General features: G+C 45.7%; 1 protein-coding gene across 4 annotated transcripts in view; it reads right to left on the reverse strand.

The window, feature by feature from the left end:
• The window catches only part of TIAM1 (TIAM Rac1 associated GEF 1), a 447258-nt gene that overhangs the window by 396059 nt on the left and 28707 nt on the right, over nucleotides 1-22492 (reverse strand). The window contains exon 1 of one of the 4 annotated variants that reach the window (XM_060198600.1): nucleotides 10329-10344. The exons of the other annotated variants lie outside the window; for them this stretch is intronic. The gene's annotated coding sequence lies outside the window, so the exon portion shown is untranslated. Of the gene's footprint in view, nucleotides 1-10328; nucleotides 10345-22492 lie in introns of those variants that run through there. 4 annotated transcript variants of the gene reach the window in all.

Consider the following 22492-nt stretch of genomic DNA (forward strand, 5'->3'; position numbering starts at 1 on the left):
CTTTTTGGATCTCTGCTGGAAGTCCTGAGTAATACCAGCTTAGGCAGTGCATGCGAGCATATAATTAACCTCAATAAGGAAGAATGGGTAAGAAATTTAAAAAAAAAAAAGTCATCCGGTGAAAGGATAAGGATGTTTAAGCTGAAATTTCTAGCTTTATTGAGCAGGCAGGAATCCTCAATGCAATTACAGTTTTCTAGCAACCAAAAGCCGTCCTGTTTGGAATGGCTAAGTGACCAGTTATAAATAGACCCACGGAAGCTTTACACAGGGCAGTTGGCAAGTCGTCTGATGAAGACAACAGAAAAAGAGTATCCTATCCCCCGTGCCTCTCACAAGTTCTATTACAATACCACCAGGCTCTCTGTTGAGTCCTTTTAATTACATGCTTGCAATTAAAAAGCTAACAATGGGGGGCCAGGCGGTGGCGCACCGGGTTAAGCACACATAGTACGAAAAGCAAGGACTGGCACGAGGATCCAGGTTCGAGCCCCCAGCTCCCCACCTCAGGGGGGTCGATTCACAAGCGGTGAAGCAGGTCTGCAGGTGTCTATCGTTCTCTCTACCTATCTTCCCCTTCCATCTCAATTTCTCTCTATCCTATCCAACAACAACAGCAGTAACAACAGCAACAGCCTCCAGGAGCAGTGGACTCGTAGTACAGGCACTGAGCCCCAGTGATAACCCTGGAAACAAACAAACAAACAAAAGCTAACCATACAGAAACAGAGAAAGTTAAAAGGTGAAAGTGTGGGGGTCAGGCAGTAGGTTAAGTGCTCATGGCGCAAAGCGCAAGGACCTAAGGATCCCGGTTCAACACCCCCCACCCCCCCACCCACCCCCACTCTCCACCTGCAGGGAGTCGCTTCACAGGCAGTGAAGCAGGTCTGCAGGTGTCTGTCTTTCTCTCCCCCTCTGTCTTCCCCTCCTCTCTCCATTTCTCTCTGTCCTATCCAACAATAATAAAAACAACAAGAGCAACAAAAGGAAATAACAAAAAAAATTTTTTTAATTTTAAAAGTAAGGTGAAAGTGCTCTCAAACTCAAAACAAATCTCCCCTTTCTTTCCCCAGAGATAACCACCAATTTAATTTGGTGATGGCTTCTTCACTTCACTCATTGTTTGTTTGTTTGTTTGTTTTAATGAGAGGGAAATACAGGAGTAAAAGGACGGTGGGAGAATGAGGAATAAAGAGATGTCCCAGAGCACTCACTCCTCAGCTCCGACTTAGGACGGTGCCAAGGATTGAGCCTGAGACCCTGGAGCTTCAGGCATGAAAGTCTTTTTTTGCAGAACCACTATGCTGTCTCCCCTGCCCCGTTCTTGAAAGTCAAGCTACAGCACAGAACCAAGTTCCCAGTGGACTTTTCTGCAGTGAACAATTCACCTACCAATTTATCTGCAATTTCAAAATTAAACTTGTCAGATAGTAAGTCATCCTTCCTCCCTTGGTTTAGCACAATTTAAAAATCATCAAAGGCATAAACAATTACTCAGCTCCCCAAAGCTCCAAGCACAGGAAGGAAGAAAGGAAGGCAGGGAGGCAGGGAGGAAGGGAGAAAGAGAGGGAGTGAGGGAGGGTAGAAGGGAGGGAGGCAATTTTCAGCTCCATAGGTCCACCCACCCAAGGGAATTCAGTCCAAGACAAATGGGTGTCCCAAGAAGCAGTTGACTACCACCACAAATAGGCAGCTTGCCTTGGGATCCTCCCCCAAAAGCATGGTCCATACACACACACACACACACACACACACACACAACACACACAACACACACACAACACAGAGAGAGAGAGAGAGAAATGAGTAAGATCCATAAAGATCAAAGGCTGGATAATTATGAAGAGCCAACCGCTAAATTAAATGCTAATGCTCAGTGCTGCAAACTGGGAGAAGACAATTATTCCAACAGGAACATTTTGAACCACCTGTGAAGGCAATTGTGAGTCTGCTGGGAACCAGTGACTATTAAGACAAGCAACAAAAACACACATGCATAAGCATCAGGACGGTCAGAACCATGGTGTACACCACGGATTCTATATTGCCCCCAGCCGAGGAATTGGGAATCCATATTTGAGATTGTGTTTTCTCTCCTGAAGGAAGGCAGCTGCAGACATACTCAGATGGCCACTGTTCTAATCTCAGATCCACAAATAGATCTGAAGGAAGTCAGCTCCTCTCTCTGGATATTCATTTACTTGCTGTAAAATGACAACCTAACTGAAGGAACTCTAAAATATGCAACATGATCTTGTCCTGTGGTCAGGTCATTAAGACTATGTGTCCAGATGAATAGATAGATGGTTGGTGCATGGATAGATGGATAGATGGATAGATGGATGGATGGATGGTCAATAGATGGATGAATCACTAAAGACCTAGTGATGTATGGATAATTGAAGGGACAGATGAATGGATATATGGATGACTAGATGGATGGGTGGGGGATGGATGGATGGATGGATGGATGGATGGATGGATGGACGGATGGATAAATGGATGACAGATTATAGAAGTGGATAATGTATAAATAAATGAATGAATAAGGGATGGATGGACGGATGGATGACTTAATGGCTGGGTGGATGGATGAAAAACAGAAGGCTGGATAGATAGGGAGGGAGGAGGAAGGCAGTGTTCTGCAGAAGTGGGATCATATGGGCTTACAGAAAACTTAGCTTTGGGAATTTTGTTGGCCAATTAACCTCAAGAGAGGGTAGCATGGAGTCAACCATGCTAAGAATATATATACTGTGGGCCTAAGCAAGCCCTACAAAAGCAAACCTATTTATTTAGCTGGTAGAGGCAAGGCAGAAGCCAGGAGACTAAGGATCACTGCTTCAGCACAGTACCCCAACTGACCCCGGCCTGCCTCCACAAGGACACACCTATTTTCTCTTACAAAACACCGTCCTTGCTTTTGCCTCCATCACCAGAACTCTGGCCCCAAATTCGGTTCAACCAGGAACTCTTTTCTTTTAGGTAAGTTCTCCAGACATCTGCCCTCTGTCTGTGAGAGACACCCCCTGCTCCCAGTGTTCTGTTCCCATGAGCATGCTATCACTTAACCCCTCCAACCCAAGGGAGCCTCGGTCCACCTGGCCAAGTCCATGAAATCACGTGCTAATTCCCGATTATCACATGGACAATACTGAAAATGCACTCGACCACCATGCGTGTGAGCTTTCGGCGATTAATGCCCCGCACAAGGCCAGGCACTTACTTAATCAGCACCAATTAAACGATTCGGAATCAAAACACTGGTTTTAAATCGCAGGGCAGAGCAAAAGCATTTGCTGGTAAAATCCTCCCAAAGCTGCACTTAATCCCCCCTGGTCCTAATTGGGTAGCTGGTGACCCTCACGCACCCCAGGACTTAAGCTTTTGAAATCTGATTTGCCCTTTGATTGTGGGTTTCCATTAAATCAGTTAGCCGACATTCACTACCAAACAGTGCAGTGTGTTACTGACCCACTTAGTTTATTTCTCGGCCACTCAATGGCACCTACGTGACCCACTTAGTTTATTTCTCGGCCACTCAATGGCACCTACGTGTCAGGATGCATCACATTTTCTTTGAGATAAGGAGTTCAATGTATTTGCCCTGGATTTACCCAAGCAAACACTGGAAGCGTCAGAATCCACCCTCGGGTCCCGTGGCCTTATCGGCAAGAGTGGCTTGAAGCAAACAGCTCCAGCTGGAGCTCCTCCATCCCCATGGAATCTATTACATGACGATGACAGAAGACTGGGACCAGCAGAGACAAGAAGCCTCCACCCTGCCCGGGGCCTCCATAAAGGGGGAACTCCAGGGAGGCAGGTGTCCCTGCAGATGGGGCCACACTGCTACTGTTACCAAAGGGGGGTGCACCCATTCAAGCGCACTTAGTACTAAGCACAAGGACCACCCAGTGATCTGGGTTCAAGCCCCCCCGCCCCTCGCCTACAGGAAGGTTGCTTCACAAGTGCCGAAGCAGGTCTGTGGGTGTCTTTCTCCCTCTCCTCTCTCAATTTCTGTCACATTCAATAAAATGGAAAGATAGGGAGGTGCCTAGAGGAACAGACCCCTGAGTCCATGGTTTACCTGTCCATCCACCCATCCACTCACCTATCTACTGACTCATCCATTCAACCATCACTCATTCATTCATCTTCTATGAATCATCCATCTATGTAATCTGTCCATTATCCATCCACTTGTTGAACTATTTCTCTACCTACTAGGAAAGGGAAGGAAGAAAGGAAGAAAGGAGGGAAGGGAGAAGGATGGAAGGGAGGGAGGGAGGGAGGATGGAAGGAAGGAAGGAAGGAAGGAGATCCAAAGTTTGCTTCTGCAGGATGTTGCCGTTTTCCAACACAAGATGTGCTTTTATTTGCCTTATTAGAAAGCCACTCGCCACCCAAAAATCTACAGTATACAGTGCTTATTATTTGTAGGAACTTTCTTGTTTATATTCTTTTTTAAAAGATTATTTCATGGCAGAAACCAGAGCACCATAGGGAATTGAACCTGGGCCCTGATGAGTACAATTCCTGGTCTTTACCCACTAAACCACCTGCCCCGGCTGCATTTGTTTTCATTCTTGTTAACTACTAAAAAATAAAATAAAATAAAATAAAATAAAATAAAATAAAATAAAATAGCTCTACCCCTCGGCAGGATCTGGGGTGTCTGAAAGGCTCTCACTCAGACTTGTGTAAGATGATTCAGTGTTGGCCAAAGAAGAAGCACAACGACATCAACAACAATCAAAAATAAATTTTAAAAAAAAAGTGTAAAAAAAAAGAAAAAAGAAACAAAAAGAAAGAAAGAAAGAAAGAAAGAAAGAAAGAAAGAAAGAAAGAAAGAGGAGACTTCCGGAGGCGGAGCTACGAGCAGCAGATCGCTTTCTCTCCTCTCCTCCCCTCTCCCGGATCAACTAGGAATACCAAAGGAGACCACCCGGACCGAAACAAGACAGGACTAGAATGACCACAGAAACCCAGTAAATCACCCGTGAGTACAAACACGCGTGGCTGGTGACAGAGAGGAGAGAGGGGCCTAAGGAGAGATTAAGTGACTGCTAACAGTTCGACAGTTTGTAAGTGGAGACACCACCTCCAGTCTGCTCCACCAACAAGGGGACAGCTGAAGGGAGGAAAGGACTCCCCAGAGACTCACCAAGTACAACTCTGAGTCTCCATTGCTACTACCCTCAGAATCTGGAGCAGCAACAGGGAGGGACACCAGGGCACAGAGATCTAACCGGGAAACTCAGGAGAAGACCTATACCTCGGTGGCATAGCTGAAGGGCTGTGAAAGTCTCTCTGCATAACCACTGGATTATCTCTGCCACACCCTGCTTTATCTCTTGGTCAGGAGTCAGTGATTAAGCCAAGAAGCCTATTGATAGTTTAAAAGCCCTCAGGCTACCATAGCCTACAGGGGAAAAAAAAAAGGCTTTTACACCACTGAACTCCAACTCAGGGATTGAAAAACCTCGTAACTTATATAAAATGGTTAAAACAACAAGAAAAAATAATGGAGACTCGAACCAGGACAAGAGTCCAGCTAAAAGTCCTCCAGAGGGCAAAGCACAAAACAACGAGTTCAACATCCAAACATTAGCTAAGGAAATAATAACAGGAGTGAGTAAAGAATTTGAAAAAATTGTAATCAGAACTGCAGGAACAACAAATGAGAATATGGAAGAAAATTCTAATTATCTCATGGTTATTAGAGAGCTGAAAGCTGAAATTGCTGAGCTAAGAAGGCAACTAGCTGAACAAGCTAAAACAGTATCAGAGCAGGGCAACAAAATAGATGAACTCCAGAAAGCAGTAGAGGGCAGAGAGAATAGAATCAATGAGGCTGAAGACAGAATTAGCAAGATTGAGGATGAATTAGAGACAACTAAAAAAGAAGTAAGAGATCTCAAAAAGAGATTAAGAGATGCTGAAAACAACAACAGAGTCCTATGGGATGACTTCAAAAGAAACAATATACGCATTATTGGCTTACCAGAGGAAGAAAGAGAAGGGGAGGAAGAAAGCGTTCTCCAGGCCATAATAGCCGAAAATTTCTCTGGTCTAGACAACACCAAAGACATAAAGATTCAAGAAGCCCAGAGGGTCCCAAACAGAATTAACCCAGACCTAAAGACACCAAGACATGTCATACTTAGATTGGAAAGGAATAAGGATAAAGAAAGGATCCTCAAGGCTGCAAGAGAAAAACAAAGAGTCACCTACAAAGGAAAACCCATAAGATTAGCAGCGGACTTCTCCATACAAACACTACAGGCCAGAAGAGAATGGCAAGATATCTATCGAGTGCTCAATGAGAAAGGCTTTCAGCCAAGAATACTATATCCTGCTAGACTGTCATTCAGACTAGATGGAAGCATCAAAACCTTCTCAGACAAGCAACAGTTGAAGGAAGCAACCATCACCAAGCCTGCCTTGAAAGAAGTTCTGAAAGGTTTCCTATAAACAACCAGACCACCACAAATAGAACATATATCAAAACACTCTAAAACTCTACAAGAATGGCATTAAAATATCTTCAATCTTTGATATCAATAAATGTGAATGGCCTGAATTCACCTATTAAAAGACACAGAGTAGGAAGATGGATCAGAAAACACAACCCAACAATATGTTGTCTACAGGAAACTCACCTAACGCAACAAGACAAACACAGACTTAAAGTGAAAGGATGGAAAACTATCATTCAATCCAATGGCCCACAAAAAAGGGCAGGAACAGCTATTCTCATATCTGACACGATAGACCTTAAAATACATAAGATTAAAAAAGATAGGAATGGACACTACTTAATGCTCAGAGGATCAGTCAATCAAGAGGACTTAACAATTATTAATATCTATGCACCCAATGAGAAGCCATCTAAATACATCAAACTTCTACTGAAAGAGCTACAGCAATATATTAACAGTAACACAATCATAGTAGGGGACTTCAACACCCCACTATCTCAACTTGACAGATCATCCAGGAAGAAAATCAGTAAAGACATAAGGGAGCTAAATGAAGAGATAGATAACCTAGAACTATTGGACATTTTCAGAGTCATTCAGAGCAAGCTTTGGTATATATACACAATGGAATACTACTCAGCTGTAAAAAATGGTGACTTCACCGTTTTCAGCCGATCTTGGATGGACCTTGAAAAAATCATGTTGAGTGAAATAAGTCAGAAACAGAAGGATGAATATGGGATGATCTCACTCTCAGGCCGAAGTTGAAAATCAAGATTAGAAAAGAAAACACAAGTCGAACCTGAAATGGAATTGGAGTATTACACCAAAGTAAAAGACTCTGGGGTGGGTGGGTGGGTGGGGAGAATACAGGTCCATGAAAAATGATGAATGAAATAGTGGGGGTTTTATTGCTAAATGGGAATCTGGGGAATGTTATGCATGTAAAAAAAAAAAAAAAAGAAGTAGAAACGCAAAGCAGAAATTGACTGAGTTTGGAGTATGGCACCAAAGTAAGAAAGCAGAAGTATACTAGAGTTTGCAGTGAGTACCTCCCTAATACTTCCTCTCCACTTTTCCAAGCTTTGGGTCCATGATTGCTCAACAATTTGTTTGGCTTTGTATGTTAACTCTCTTTTCAGTCACCAGGTTCCAGGTATCATCAGGATGCCGGCCAGACTTCCCTGGATTGAAGACACCACCAATGTGTCCTGGAGCTCAGCTTCCCCAGAGACCCATCCTACTAGGGAAAGAGAGAGGCAGACTGGGAGTATGGACCGACCAGTCAACGCCCATGTTCAGCGAGGAAGCAATTACAGAAGCCAGACCTTCTACCTTCTGCAACCCTCAATGACCCTGGGTCCATGCTCCCAGAGGGATAGAGAATGGGAAAGCTATTGGGGGAGGGGGTGGGATATGGAGATTGGGCGGTGGGAATTGTGTGGAGTTGTACCCCTCCTACCCTATGGTTTTGTTAATTAATCCTTTCTTAAATAAAAAAAAAATAAAATAAAATAAAATAAAAAAAAAAAAAAGAAAGAAAGAAAGAAAGAAAGAAAGACAGACGATGTCACAGTCACCGGGGAAAGGAAACCCTGATCTGGGACTCAGTAGCTGAGTTCATGATTTATTTCCACCGCATTGACCAGTTAAAAACTGCCCGGCTTCTGCCACCTTTAGCACTGCCTGCTTCACAAGAGGCTGAGAAATCTCCAATGAGGCCCAGAGTTTGTAAATGTCAGGGGTTTCCACGCAGAGCGCGAGAACGCACACAGCCAGCTGGAGCAGACGCTTCCTAAGTGATCACCGCTCGCCCTCTTCCCCGGTGTGCCCTGCTGGTGCTTACTCACGGAGGGGCTTCATGGTTGCATATCCGTGGACTTCTGAGAAAGGGGTGGGCTTCAGGGGGAGCCGGGTGGCAGCACAGCGGGTTAAGCGCACATGGCGCAAAGCACAAGGACCACCATAAGGATCCCGGTTTGAGCCCCCGGCTCCCACCTGCAGGGGAGTCGCTTCACAGGCGGTGAAGCAGGTCTGCAGGTGTCTGTCTTCCTCTCCCCCTCTCTGTCTTCCCCTCCTCTCTCTATTTCTCTCTGTCCTATCCAACAACGATGACGACATCAATAACAATAGTAATAACTTCAACAACAATAAAAACAAGGGCAACAAAAGGGAAAATAACCAAATAAATAAATATTTTTAAAAATAACAACAGTGGTATGGGAGGTGGCGCAGTGGAAAAAGCACTGTATTCTCAATCATGAGGTCCCAGGTTCGGTCCCCCGCAGCACATGTACCAGAGTGATGTCTGGTTCTTTCTCTCATCCTGTCTCTCTCGTGAATAAATAAATAAATAAATTATTTAAAAAATAAATACAATAAAAAACAAGAGCAAAAAGGGAAAATAAATAACATAAAAAATAAAGACAACAACTGGGCTCTCAGTTGTGTGAAACATAAATAACTAAAACAAACAAACTTGGAAATAAAAATGAGCAACCTAGAAGGGTCTCTAAATACAATGGCACTGAATCATAAATAATAAAAAAAAAAATGAATGAATTAATCGCACCCCTACCACAAAAATCATAAAACTGACTTGTCTGTGTCCTGGGGATCCCTAACTTCAGTAGTGAGTTGGACCTCTGGTCCTCTATAACAGAAGCTTCTAGCTTCAAAAAATTTCACATTTGTGAAAACATTTCTCCCCCAACAGAAGCAGCTCTTTGCAAATAGTTTTCTCCAAATGAAATCATTGGCAATCACTTATCAAGAGTCAGAAATTGTGCTGATGCGGAAATTTCCCTGGGTGCAATCAATTTAAATAACAAATTAGCATTTTGTTTCCCCCTTCTGAGCAATTAATAATACTCCAGAGAGTCTCCAATGTGACGTCTTTTTAAGCTCCCATCAAAAATAAATAAATAAATAAATAAATAAATAAATAAATAAATAAATAAATCTGCCACTGAAACTTGCCTGCGAGAACTCACCATCCATCTGTAAAATGAATCTGAGCTTGGCTCCCATCATTCTCAGCGGGCCACCAGCACGGAGGACACTCAATGGCTTTGCCAAGGCACCATCTGAGCTCAGCAACTCTCTTGGCTAATCTCTCTCAGTAATTTTTCACAGCATCCATGAGCGACCGACCAAGAGAAGGAAATCTAAAAACACCTTAAGTTATCTGAGATTTCTTTACAAACACTAGCAAAAGGCAATGAAATGGCATATCCTGTTGATTGCAGATGTGACCATACGCAAGGACTAGGGGCTCAAAGCCCCCATCACAACCCCCTGCCCTCCGCTGCAGGGAGGAGGCTTCACAACTGATGAAGCAGTGCTGCAAGTGTCTCTTTCTTCCTATCTATTCCCCCATCCCTCTCAATTTCTCTCTCTGTCTTTATCCAATAAATAAATAAAATATTATTAATGGCACTACGGCATGCAGAGAACACCTAAAATTTTATGAGACCTTGCGATCTTCAATATGCACAGCTTAATGAAGTGGACAGAGAGATGACTCTGCAGAGAAAGCTCCCAGATAGTATGACCAAGAGGAGGCAGATTGAGTCCAGTGTGTTTACAGCAGCAACAGAGACTCCTCAGCTGGGAACAAGCCACCCAGGTAAGATCCTTTGAAACAAAGTCCATTATCCCTCAGCATTATGACGCTGAAATAACAAGAAGACTTCAGATGATTCTAAACAGTCTGGAGACTCGCTAAGGCTCCACACCTTTTTTTTTTTTTTTTCTCCTCCCCTATTATTGAGACTGTGGGCAGATCCCTGAACTCCAGTTTGCTCATCAATAAGGCCAACATAGTCAGACACATATTTGGCTTACCTTCCAGTCAGGCCATATCCCCCACAGGCAAGACTCCGGGATCAAACGCTAGGACTCATTTGGTGAGAAATGATCCAGTGCCAGAACCAGGGTTCAAAACTCTATTTTGTCCAAAGTCTGGGACTCTCTTCCAGGGGGAAAGCAAAAAGCACCAGGCTTTGGCTGCTGATGGCTGTGCCACTGAGAACGCTGAACTGCTTCACCAGGAGATAGGAAGCCCAGCTGGGACACAGTGAGACGTGCCCGGAGTGTACTCTCGGTCAAGGTCAGGAAACATAGCCTTACACGATGTTCCTCAGATGCTTATTCGCTCAGACACTGCAGGGCAGTCAGAATCCACCATGAACTGTTCTAAGCTTCCCTCCTAGCAGAACCACATCCTCCTCCCAGCAGCCCAGCAAGACAGCCACTGTTCCGTACAGACGAGGCAACTGAGGCAGAGGTCATGCCACCTGTTGAATAATGCTGCAGGGTTAGCAGTGGTGGAGCCAGACCCTAAGCCAGTCTGGGCTGTTAACGCCTCACCAAGGCCTCGGATTATCCCCCAGCTTCGGTATGGAGAAACTGAGGGGGGTGAGGGCTGGGCAGTGGCGCACCAAGTTAAGTGCACAGTTAGGATGGAGCGCAAGGATCCTGGTTCAAGCCCCTGGCTCTCCACCTGCAAGGGGGTCACTTCACAAGTGGTGAAGCAGGTCTGCAGGTGTCTATCTTTCTCTCTCCCCCTCTCTATCTTCGCCTCCTTTTTCAATCTCTCACCCACCCCTGTCCTATGCAAAAAAAATAAAAAATAAAAAAAGATGGCTGCCAAGAGCAGTGTATTCCTAGTACAGGCACCAAGCCCCAGCAATAACCCTGGAGGGGGGAAGGAAGGAAGGAAAGAAGGAAGGGAGGGAGGGAGGGATGAAGGAAGGAAGGAAAAAAGAAAGAAAGGGAAAGAGGACCTGAGGGGGACAGGGTGATGGTGCACCTAGTTAAGCACGCACATTACCATATTCAAGGACCCAGGCTCAAACTATCACTCCCCATCTGCAAAGGGGAAGCTTCATGAGTGGTGAAGCAGTGCTGCAGGTGTCTATCTCTCTATCTCCCCTTCCCCTCTCAATTTCTCTGTCCTACCAAATAAAAGGGGGAGAGAAAGGGAAGAAAGAAGTGGCCACTAGGAGCAATGGATTCACTGTGCAGGTGCCAAGCCCCACTCAGTGAGAACCTTGGTATCAACAGCAAAAAAAATTAAATAACAGGGGGACGGATGGTGGCGGAGTGGGTTAAGCACATACGTTACCATGCACATGGATCCAGGTTCGAGCACCTAGCTCCCCACCTGCAGGGAAGACACTTCACAAGCAGTGAAGTAGGCCTGTGGGTCGGTCTCTCTCTCTCTCTCTCTCTCTCTCTCTCTCTCTCTCCTCCTCTCCATGTCTTCCTCTCCTCTCAATTTTTCTCTATGCTATTAATTAAATAAATAAATGACAAAAGAAAAATGGCTGCCAGAAGAGATGGATTCAGTCCCAGCACTGAACCCCAGTTAATAACCTTCGTGGAAGAAAAAAAAATTTTTTTAATTAAAAATAAATAAATAAACAAGCACGGTTCGAGCCCCCCGCTCCCCACCTGCAGGGGAGTCACTTCACAGGCGGTGAAGCAGGTCTGCAGGTGTCTGTCTTTCTCTCCCCCTCTCTGTCTTCCCCTCCTCTCTCCATTTCTCTCTGTCCTGTCCAACAACGAACAACATCAACAATAACAATAATAACCACAAGGGGAACAAAAGGGGGAAGAGATGGCCTCCAGGAGCAGTGGATTCATGGTGCAGGCACTGAGCCCCAGCAATAACCCTGGAGGCAAAAAATAAACAAACAAACAAGGAAACTAATGAATTTGAGTGGGCAGAACGTTGAGCTCCTGGGTGAACACAGCTTGCTATGAACTGGTCCGCCAGTTCAAACACTGAAGCTGGACTGCCTACTTCATCACCTGGTGGCACTGAGCCTGATGTACCTGCCCCCTCACCTGGGCTCTTAGTACCAGGCTCTGTGCTTTTAGCCCTGACTGACAGAGGTGGCTCCCACACAGCCCTCTGGGCCCTGTTAGTCGAGGAGTCAGCCAGGATCATGGCTGAGTCCGTGCACAGGAAGCACAGGAGCAGACTAAGGAGGGAGGAGTGAGAAGTAACGTGGGAAGATGGCAGACGGCGGAAAGCAGGTGGCACAACCAAACAGGGTCAAAGGTGCGCCCACTTGTGTCTATTGACTGGAGAATGAGTACTCCACAGCAGGAATCTGGGCCGGCGTACACCATCTTGGCTGTGGCCAGAGTTTCTCTGAGTGGAGTTCAGTTGGCCAGTGAGTGACGTGAATCTTTTGACTTAACCATTTTTCCTCCCCTGGAGCTGAAGCCGCACACATGAGGAATTTCACCTTTCCTGGGCCGACATTTTCATTTTATTTATTTATTTATTCATTTATTTATTTATTTATTTATTCCCTTTTGTTGCCCTTGTTGTTTTAATTGTTGTAGTTATTATTGTTGTTGTTGATGATGTCATCATTGTTGGATAGGACAGAGAGAAATGGGAGAGAGGAGGGGAAGACAGAGAGGGGGAGAGAAAGATAAGACACCTGCAGACCTGCTGCACAACTTGTAAAGCGACCCCCTGCAGATGGGGAGCTTGGGGCTCGAACTGAGATCCTTACGCCCGTCCTTGTGCTTGGCGCCCCGTGCACTTAACCCGCTGCGCTACCGCTGGACTCCCAACTTTCTCATTCTATTGTTTTTACAAAGGAAACTATGTCATGACTTTGCCAACAGCGCAGTATTGCAGACACAGAGGATGCCACCGCACAGGAGGATCCCCCCCCCCATGCCAGAGTCCTCCCATGTGGTGCTAGGGTCCAAACCCAGGCCACGCACATAATGAGACAGATGCCTCACCAGGTGAGCTATCCTACAGCCCCCTGATCTAAGCCTGTTTGCAGAAATTAAAAAAAAAAAAAAGATTGCTCAGCAAATTATGTGTGTATGGAGGGTCCCACAGGGCAGACCCCAGACCCCCTGGATCCTAAGACAATATAATACCTCTCCACTCTCACCTGCCCACCTCATGCCTAGAAAAGGGATCCTACCCAGGGCCAGACAGTGGCACACCCTACTGAGCACACCTGTTACCACATGCAAGGACCTGGGTTCAAGCTCCTTGTCTATAAGGGGGAAGCTTCACAAGTGGCAAAGCAATGCTGCAGGTCTCTTTGGTTTTCTCTCTCTCTCTCTCTCTCTATATATATATATATATATCTCCTTTCTCAATTTCTCTCTGTCTCTATCCAATAAGCAAAGTAAAAGAGAGGAGGGAGGAAGAGAGGGAGGGAGGGACGGACGGATGGAGGGAGGGAGGGAAGGGGAAAGGAAACCCTTCCCATAGGATACATAGATGGAGTATGTTACTGTCATATCAGTTCTGTGGGAATCGCAAGAGATATGGTCTCTGGGTGGAGGGTAGACAGCATAATGGTTCTGCAAACAGACTCTCACGCCTGAGGCTCCAAAGTCCCAGGTTCAAGCCCCTACACCACCATAAGCCAGAGCTGAACAGTGCTCTGGTAAAAAAAAGAGAAAGAGAGAGAGAGAGAGAGAGGGATGTGGTCTCTGTATCTTAATCTTTCCCAAGCATTTAATGCTATCCAGGCCACCCACTCAGGACAGGACACCTGAGACACTGGGCTCCAGCACAGAGAATCAATTTGACACACTGCACACAGTTAAACACTGCAACCCGGCAACAGCTGGAGACAAGGAACTCCGCACACTAACACTGCCCCACCCCCAAACTCTTCGAGCCTCCGGTCTCTGTCAACCCAACAGCTGGGTTATCTTCCCTGGCCTCAAACTGAAACCCCTCGCCTATACCCAGAGACCTACAGGCATTTTCTTCTTTTTTTTTAATTTTTTTATAAATATTTATTTACTCCCTTTTGTTGCCCTTGTTTTATTGTTGTGGTTATTATTGTTGTTATTGATGTTGTCGTTGTTGGATAGGACAAAGAGAAATGGAGAGAGGAGGGGGAAGACAGAGAGGGGGAGAGAAAGATAGACACCTGCAGACCTGCTTTACCACCTGTAAAGCGACTCCCCTGCAGGTGGGGAGCCGGGGCTCGAACCAGGATCCTTGCGCCGGACCTTGCGCTTTGCGCCACATGCACTTAACCCGCTGCGCTTTCTCAAGAACACGGATTTTGGTAGAGGAAGGGTCTAGATACCTGGTGAGTCTCAACTGTTTGGAGAGACCCAACATTACAGGCCACTTACCAGCTGCCCAGCTTCCTGTAGGAAGCCTATGCCGCACTTCAGTGCCCCCAGGTAAGTTCCAGAAAGGATCTAGCTGCCTGGGAATTAGCTTATTATTGGTTTACTTTTTATTTATTATATTTAGTATAGTTTGTATTAGTGATTTCATATTGATTTACAAAGTTATAACAAGGATATAATTCCACAACATTTCTACAAACAGAGCTCTGTGCCCCCATTCCCTCCATTGGAAACTGCAGTGGTCCTCCCAGGGTCATGGATATGAGCTGACTCTCATTTTTATAACTATAACTAAACATAAGCATATATATGTCTTATTTTTCTATAGTCCTGCCTTCTGTTCCTTTCTAAGTCACATCTACACCTCTTACTACTTGCAAGTGACCTTCCTTCATTTTCCCCCTCTTCTCTCTGAGTCCTGATCAAATTGAGATTCAGAGCCCTCTGGTCATCTTCCCCTAACACTTCTCCCAAAATTCTTTATGGGGTGCAGAAGGTGGAAGTTCTGGCTTCTGTAACTGCTTCTCCATTGAACATAGATGTTGGCGGGTGGATCCATACCCCCAGCCTGTTTCTATCTTTCCCTAGTGGAATAGGACTCTGAAGAGGTGAGGTTTGAGAAAGGGACTTCTTAAAAGCATGAGACCCCGGGGCCAGGTGGTGTTGAGTGCACATGTTACAATGTGTAAGGACCTGGGTTGGAGTCCCCAGTCCCCACCTGCAGGGGGAATGCTTTGCAAGTGGTGAAGCAGTGTTGCAGGTGTCTCTCTGTCTCTCCCTATCTATCACCCTTTTCCCTCTTGATTTCTGGCTGTCTCTATTCAGTGAATAATATAAAGACAATTTTCTTAAAAAGCATAAGACCCAGAGTTTGAGCGATAGAATCATATCATATGCCAGAGTAATGATATAGCTCTCTCTCATCAAACAATAAATAAACTCTTTAATAAACTGTGATCTACAACATCTCAGCAGATCCAAGGGTTCAGAGGTTCAGGCAGAGAGGGAGTCGGTGATGACTCAGTTCTCTGTGGTGGAGAGAAAGAGAGCTACTTAGGATGGACGAGAGGTACTAGTGCTTATTCTGGGTAGGTGTCAATCTATCTCTGTGAGAACAACAGTCTTGTGAAACAGCATTTTTGTATTATTATCTTTATTTATTGGATAGAGACAGCCAGAAATAGAGAGTAAAAGGGCAGATAGAAAGGGTGAGAGATAGAGAAATATCTGCAGTACTGCTTCTCCACTCTTGAAGCCTTCTTTCCTCCAGCGGGTGGGAATTGGGAAGTTGAACCCTGGCCTTGTGCATTGCAACATGTGCGCTCAGCCAGGCGCACCACCATAACTACAACAACAATAAAAAACAAGGGCGACAAAGGGAAATAAATAAATATTAAAAAGTAATAAATAAACATTATATTTTTGAAGATTTTACTTATTTATTAATTAGATAGGAGAGAGAAAGAACCAGACATCACTCTGGTATGTGTGCTGCTGGGGATCGAACTCAGGACCTCATGCTTGAGATAAATAAACATTTTAAAAGATACTAGAGAAGAAAAAAATTAATAATAATAAACTCAATGGCCATAGGCTTCAACTGAGTCATTTCATCTGGAAGCCCCACAGAAAATGCCTCCCTGCCCCATCCTTCTTAAAAGAGCTTCCAGAAAACAGAGGAAAGTGAGTTCAGAGGGGAGATTGGGCTCGCCCGTACAGCATCCTGGACATCCACTTCCTGGAGTGGAAGTGGACTTCCTGTCTGCCACTTTTTTTATATTTATTTATTTATTTTCCCTTTTGTTGCCCTTGTTTTTTACTGTTGTTGTAGTTATTGTTGTTTTTGTTGATGTCATCGTTGTTAGACAGGACAGAGAGAAATGGAGAGAGGAGGGGAAGGCAGAGAGGGGAAGAGAAAGACACCTGCAGACCTGCTTCACTGTCTGTGAAGCGACTCCCCTGCAGGTGGGGAGCCGGGGGCTCAAACAGAGATCCTTACACTGGTCCTTGTGCTTTGCACCACATGCACTAAACCCACTGCGCTACCACCCGACTCCCTCTGTCATTTTTGCTTAAGCAAAGACCAACCACCGTGCCAGATGGACCCCCACCCCACCCCTCAATTGTTCATCAGCTCAAACATGAGATAGCTTGGCATTCCAGTAACCTTACTAGGAAGTTTGAGTGTGAGCTGGTGTTATTTCTCAGCCCCTCGAGGGGAAGTGAGGTCACCACTGTTCTTGCCCTCCCAAGTCCATGGCAATGCCTCATCGAGTCTATAACTCACAGTGAAAGGAATTGTCAGATAACTAATGTACATGTTGGCATTGTCGTGAGCCTGACAAGTGATGCCATAAAGATGGGATAAAAAGATAGGGACCGGGAGTCAGGCAGTAGCGCAGCAGGTTAAGCACACATGGCGCAAAACCCATGGACCAGCGTAAGGATCCCAGTTAAATCCCCCGGCTCCCCACCTGCACGGGGGTCACTTCACAGGCAGTGAAGCAGGTCTGCAGGTGTCTATCTTTCTCTCCCCCTCTCTGTCTTCCCCTCCTCTCTCCATCTCTCTCTGTCCTATCTAACAACGACTTCAATAATAACAACAATAACTATAAGAGCAATGAAAAACAACAAGGGCAACAAAAGGGAAAATAAATATTAACTTAAAAAAAAAAGATAGGGACCCCTGAAATGGAGTGACATACCTCACTGATGTCAAGGTGGGACCAATGAAGAAACTTCAGTTATCTTATAAGCAGACAGGTGCAAAACAAGAACAGAAAAAGATTTGGCTGCACAAAAGACCCCATCTAAATTAAAACTGACTGAAAGGGCTAGATGGTGGTGGACCCAGTAGAACGCACGTGTTACAATGCACAAGGACACTAGGTCGAGGATCTGCTCCCCACCTGCAAGGGGAGGCTTCACAAGTAAAGCGGGGCTGCAGCTGTTTCTATCTCTCTCCCTCTCTATCTCCCCTTCCATCTCAATTTCTTTTTTTTTAATATTTATTTATTCATTTTCCTTTTTGTTGCCCTTGTTGTTTAATTGTTGTAGTTATTATTGTTGTTGTTGATGATGTTGTTGGATAGGACAGACAGAAATGGAGAGAGGAGGGGAAGACAGAGAGCGGGAGAGAAAGATAGACACCTGCAGACCTGCTCTCACCGCCTGTGAAGTGACTCCCCTGCAGGTGGGGAGCCGGGGGATCCAACCAGGATCCTTATGCTGGTCCTTACATTTTTCACCACCTGCAGTTAACCCTTTGTGCTACCGCCCGACTCCCCCATCTCAATTTCTGCCTCTAGCCAACAAATAAAAGATAACTATAATAAAATTTAAAAAAATAAAGCCTGACAGATAACAAGGCTCTGAAGTATAGAATCACCTGGGACCCATGCCCCAGTGCAGCAGATGGGAGAGGTCTTTTGGAAGTTGCAACCAAAGCCTTCCCCACTGAGGACTACCTGGGACCCTTCACCGGAAGCCCTGCCTCCCAGCTAAAGGTGAGCTAGGAAGGAACTCTCCAGACCCCATTGCTGTGTTAGCTAGCTCCTAGGGATTCTGAGCCCTCCCTCTACTTTGACTGCTAGCTGAATTGCATGCTGGAGATGTCCTGTGTGTCACCCTGCACCCAGTCAAAGCCTTCTTGGGACCACAGGCAATCGGCCTGAATCCTAAAGTCCTCCTGTCCAGGGAAAGGCAGGAATCAGCACCCTCGTAACGTACAGCTCACGTTACACGGCGCTGACCTGCCCTTGCTTCAGAAAAGGATCTGTGTATCCAGGCTCCAGTCCACTTCCCAGCCATGGCCTCTTTAGCCCAACTGATATCATGTCCCAGATACAGAAACAGGATAAGGAAAGGCATTGAGTGGTCAGGAAGGTGGCGCAGTGATAAAGCACTGGACTCTCGGGAGTGAGGTCCTGAGTGCAATCCCCGGCAGCACATGTACCAGAGTGATGTCTGGTTCTTTCTCTCTCCTCCTTTCTCATGAATAAATACATAAATAAAACCTCTCAAAAAAAAGGAAGAGCAATGAATGGTGCCGGGCGATGGCACACTGGGTAGCGCCTATGTGCTACAAAGCTCCTGGCATTGGTGTCTCTACTCTCTCTCTCTCTCATAGAAATAAATAAATCAGGGAGTCACGCAGTAGCGCAGTGGGTTAAGCGCACATGGTACAAAGCACAAGGACTGGCGTGAGGTTGCCGGATCTAGCCTCCGGCTCCCCACCTGCAGGGGAGTCGCTTCACAGCATTGAAGCAGATCTGCAGGTGTCTATCTTTCTCTCCCCCACTCTGTCTTCTCCTCCTCTCTCGATTTCTCTGCCCTGTCCAACAATAACAACATCAATGGCAACAATAATAATAATGATGACGACAACAACAAGGGCAACAAAATGAGAAAAAATGCCCTCCAGGAGCAGTAGATTCATAGTGCAGGAACCGCGCCCCAGCGATAACCCAGGAGGCAAATAAATAAATTAAAATAGATAAGTAGATACTTAAAAATTCTCATTAACATGGGCCAGAGAAACAGTGTGACAGCTCAGGATCAAGCCCTAGCACCACATTGGGAGGTACTATGGCGGGGTAGGGAGGACGACGCCACAACACCAGGAACTATAGGTCTCTCTCCCTCTCCTCCCTCTCTCCTCTTCCCTCTGTCTCTATTGAATGAAATAGTACCCAAGGGAGGGGTGGGCGGTAGCAAAGCGGACTAAGAGCACGTGGCGCAAAGCACAAGGACCCGCGTAAGGATCCCGGTTAGAACCCTCAGCTCCCCACCTGCAGGGGAGTCGCTTCACAGCTGGTGAAGCAGGTCTGCAGGTGTCTATCTTTCTTTTCCCCTCTCTGTCTTCCCCTCCTGTCTCCATTTCTCTCTGTCCTATCCAACAACAACGATGACATCAATAACAACAATAACTACCGCAATAAAACAAGGGCAACAAAAGGTAAAATAAATAAATAAATGAAAAAAGAAAGAGGGAATCAGGCAGTAGCACAGCTGGTTAAGCATAGGTGGCGCAAAGCGCAAGGAGACCGGAGTAAAGATCCCGTTTCAAGTCCCCAGTTCCCCACCTGCAAGGGAGTCATTTCACAAGTGGTCTGCAGGTGTCTGTCTTTCCCTCCCCCCTCTCTGTCTTCCCCTCCTCTCTCCATTTCTCTCGGTCCTATCCAACAACGTCGACAACAATATTAACTACAACAATAAAACAACAAGGGCAACAAACGGGAATAAAATATATATTTTTAAAAAAGAAAGAAAAAGTACCCAAGACCTGTGAAGTCACACCTGTGCAAGACCCAAGCTTCACCAAAAAAAATTAAGGGTCAAAAGATAGAGCACAGGGCACACTTTACCAAGTGTGAGAAGCTGGCTTCAAGCCCCCGGCCCCTACATGGGAGCACCTGCAGGGAGAAGCTTCGCAAGCAGCACTGCAGTGTCTCCTTCTCTGTGTGTCTCTCACTCTTGCTAAAAAGAAAAATGAGGGGAGGGGCGAGCAGTGGCATGCCTGGTTGAGCACACACGTTACAGTGCGCAAGGACCCAGGTTCAAACCCTTGGTCGCCACCTACAGGATGGGTAGCTTCACCAGTGGGGAAGCAGGCCTGCAGGAGTCTGTTTCTGTCTTTATCCCAAGATAAGAAAAACAAAAGCTGTGTTACTGGAGGTTGTGAAATTCTGTTGTCATGAAGACTCAGTGGGAACCCTCGAAGCAAAGATAAATATTACACACACATATATATTTGTAATTTTACTTAAAATTAAAACCTGAGAAATGGATAATAGGGCCAAGAATACAAAAGGGGATACTTTGTTGTTTTCCTTTTTTTAAAAAGATTTTTTCAAATATTTATTTTATTTATTCATTCCCTTTTGTCGTCCTTGTTTTTAGTTGTAGTTATGATTGTTGTCATTGTTGTTGGATAGGACAGAGAGAAATGGAGAGAGGAGGGGAAGACAGAGAGGGGGAGAGAAAGACAGACACCTGCAGTCCTGCTTCACCACCTGTGAAGCGACTCCCCTGTAGGTGGGGAGCCGGGGGCTCGAACCGGGATCCTCACTCCGGTCCTTGCGCTTTGCGCCACCTGCGCTTAACCCGCTGCACTGCCGCCCGACCCCCGTTGTTTTCCTTTCTCATTTTATAGAGGGGTGAGTGGTACAGTGAGTGCAACTGCTGGTTCACAGGTACAATTTCTCATCTCACCAGGATAGGTGTCTGCAGAACACTGTCACCCCCACAGCTTGGCTGTAATGGCCCTCCTGGGGCACACACCTGGCATCCAGGCACCCACCATGGGGGCAGCTACCCCACCAGCTGGTCAGTCCCACCGCCAGCTCCCAGCTCCAGTCTCCAGGATCGCAGATCCCAGCTGCCCGAGGAGACCAGAGCCAAGAGCCAAGGCAAGTGTCAGAAGACAGGCAAAGGGTCTTGGAAGGACACATGTCCTTCTGCTGTTTCCCCTCCGAGGCAGAACCTTCTAGACTGGCTGCATTTCTCAGTAATGCAGCTGGGCTTATACAGTATAAAGCGTTCTCACGTACCATCAGGAACAAGAAAAGGGCGATTCACAATCACCAAAGAGTGGAAGCAGGCTAAAGATGGCATGGGATTTATGGTACATGAAACAGTATCCTGAAATTCTTTAGGACAAAATGAATAGAACCGGAGGTGACTGTGTTCATGAAATGATGAGATGAATGACAACTAAAGGATGGGTTTGGTTTATTTTATTGATTTGTTTACTTGTTTATGTATTTACTTAATAGGAGAGAAAGAAATCAAAAGGGAAAGGAGAGAGAGAGGTGGTGAGAAAGAGAGACATGAGGGGCCAGGTGGTGGCACACCTGGCTAAGTGCACATGTTACCATGCACAAGGATCTGAGTTCGAGTCCCTAGTCCCTATCAGCTGGGGCAAAGCTTCATAAGGGCTACAGGTGTCTCTCTGTCTCTCTCCCTCTCTGTCTACCTCTGAATTTCTCTCTGTCCTAGAAAATTAAATAAAGTTAAAAATATTAAGAGAGAGATATGAGTCAGGAGGTAGCACAGCAGGTTAAGCGCACGTGGTGCAAAGCGCAAGGACCAGAATAAGGATCCCTGTTCCAGTCCCCGCCTCCCCATCTGCATGGAAGTCACTTCACATGCAGTGAAGCAGGTCTGCAGGTTTCTATCTTTCTCTCTCCCTCTCTGTCTTCCCCTCCTCTCTCCATTTATCTCTGTCCTATCCAACAATGACATCAACAACAATAATAATTACAACAACAATAAAAAACAACCAGGGCAACAAAAGGGAAAATAAATATATAAAAAAATTAGGGGCCGGGTGGTGGCGCACCTGATTGAGCGCATGTATTACAATGCACAAGGACCTGGGTTCGAGCCCCTGGTCCCCACTGCAGGGGGAAAGCTTTACGAGTGGTGAAGCAGGGCTGCAGATGTCTCTCTGTCTCTCTCCCTCTCTATCACCCCCTCCCTCTTGATTTCTGGCTGTCTCTATCCAATAAAGATAATAATAATAATAAAAAAAAAACTCTGCTCGATACAAAAAAATTTTTTAAAAAAAGAAAGAAAGAGAAGCAGACCTGTTTCACTGTTGATAAGCTTCCCCCCTGCAGGTGGGGACGGGGGCCCACGCACACTGTAACAAGTGCACTCAACTGGGTGCACCAGCGACTAACCCAAGGGATGGTTTCACTTATATATGGAATCTAGAAAACTGAAACACATGAACTTGGGCAGGGGGCAGAGAGGAAACAGGAGTAAACAAAGCGTCTCTAAAACTGTGTGAGAACTACAGTGAAAGGAAGGAGACACAGAACTTTAGCTGTGGGTGCAGTATGGAATTCTACCCTGTCACC

The sequence above is a fragment of the Erinaceus europaeus genome, chromosome 9, assembly GCF_950295315.1.
Source record: "Erinaceus europaeus chromosome 9, mEriEur2.1, whole genome shotgun sequence".
NCBI classification, from domain to species: Eukaryota; Metazoa; Chordata; class Mammalia; order Eulipotyphla; family Erinaceidae; genus Erinaceus; species Erinaceus europaeus.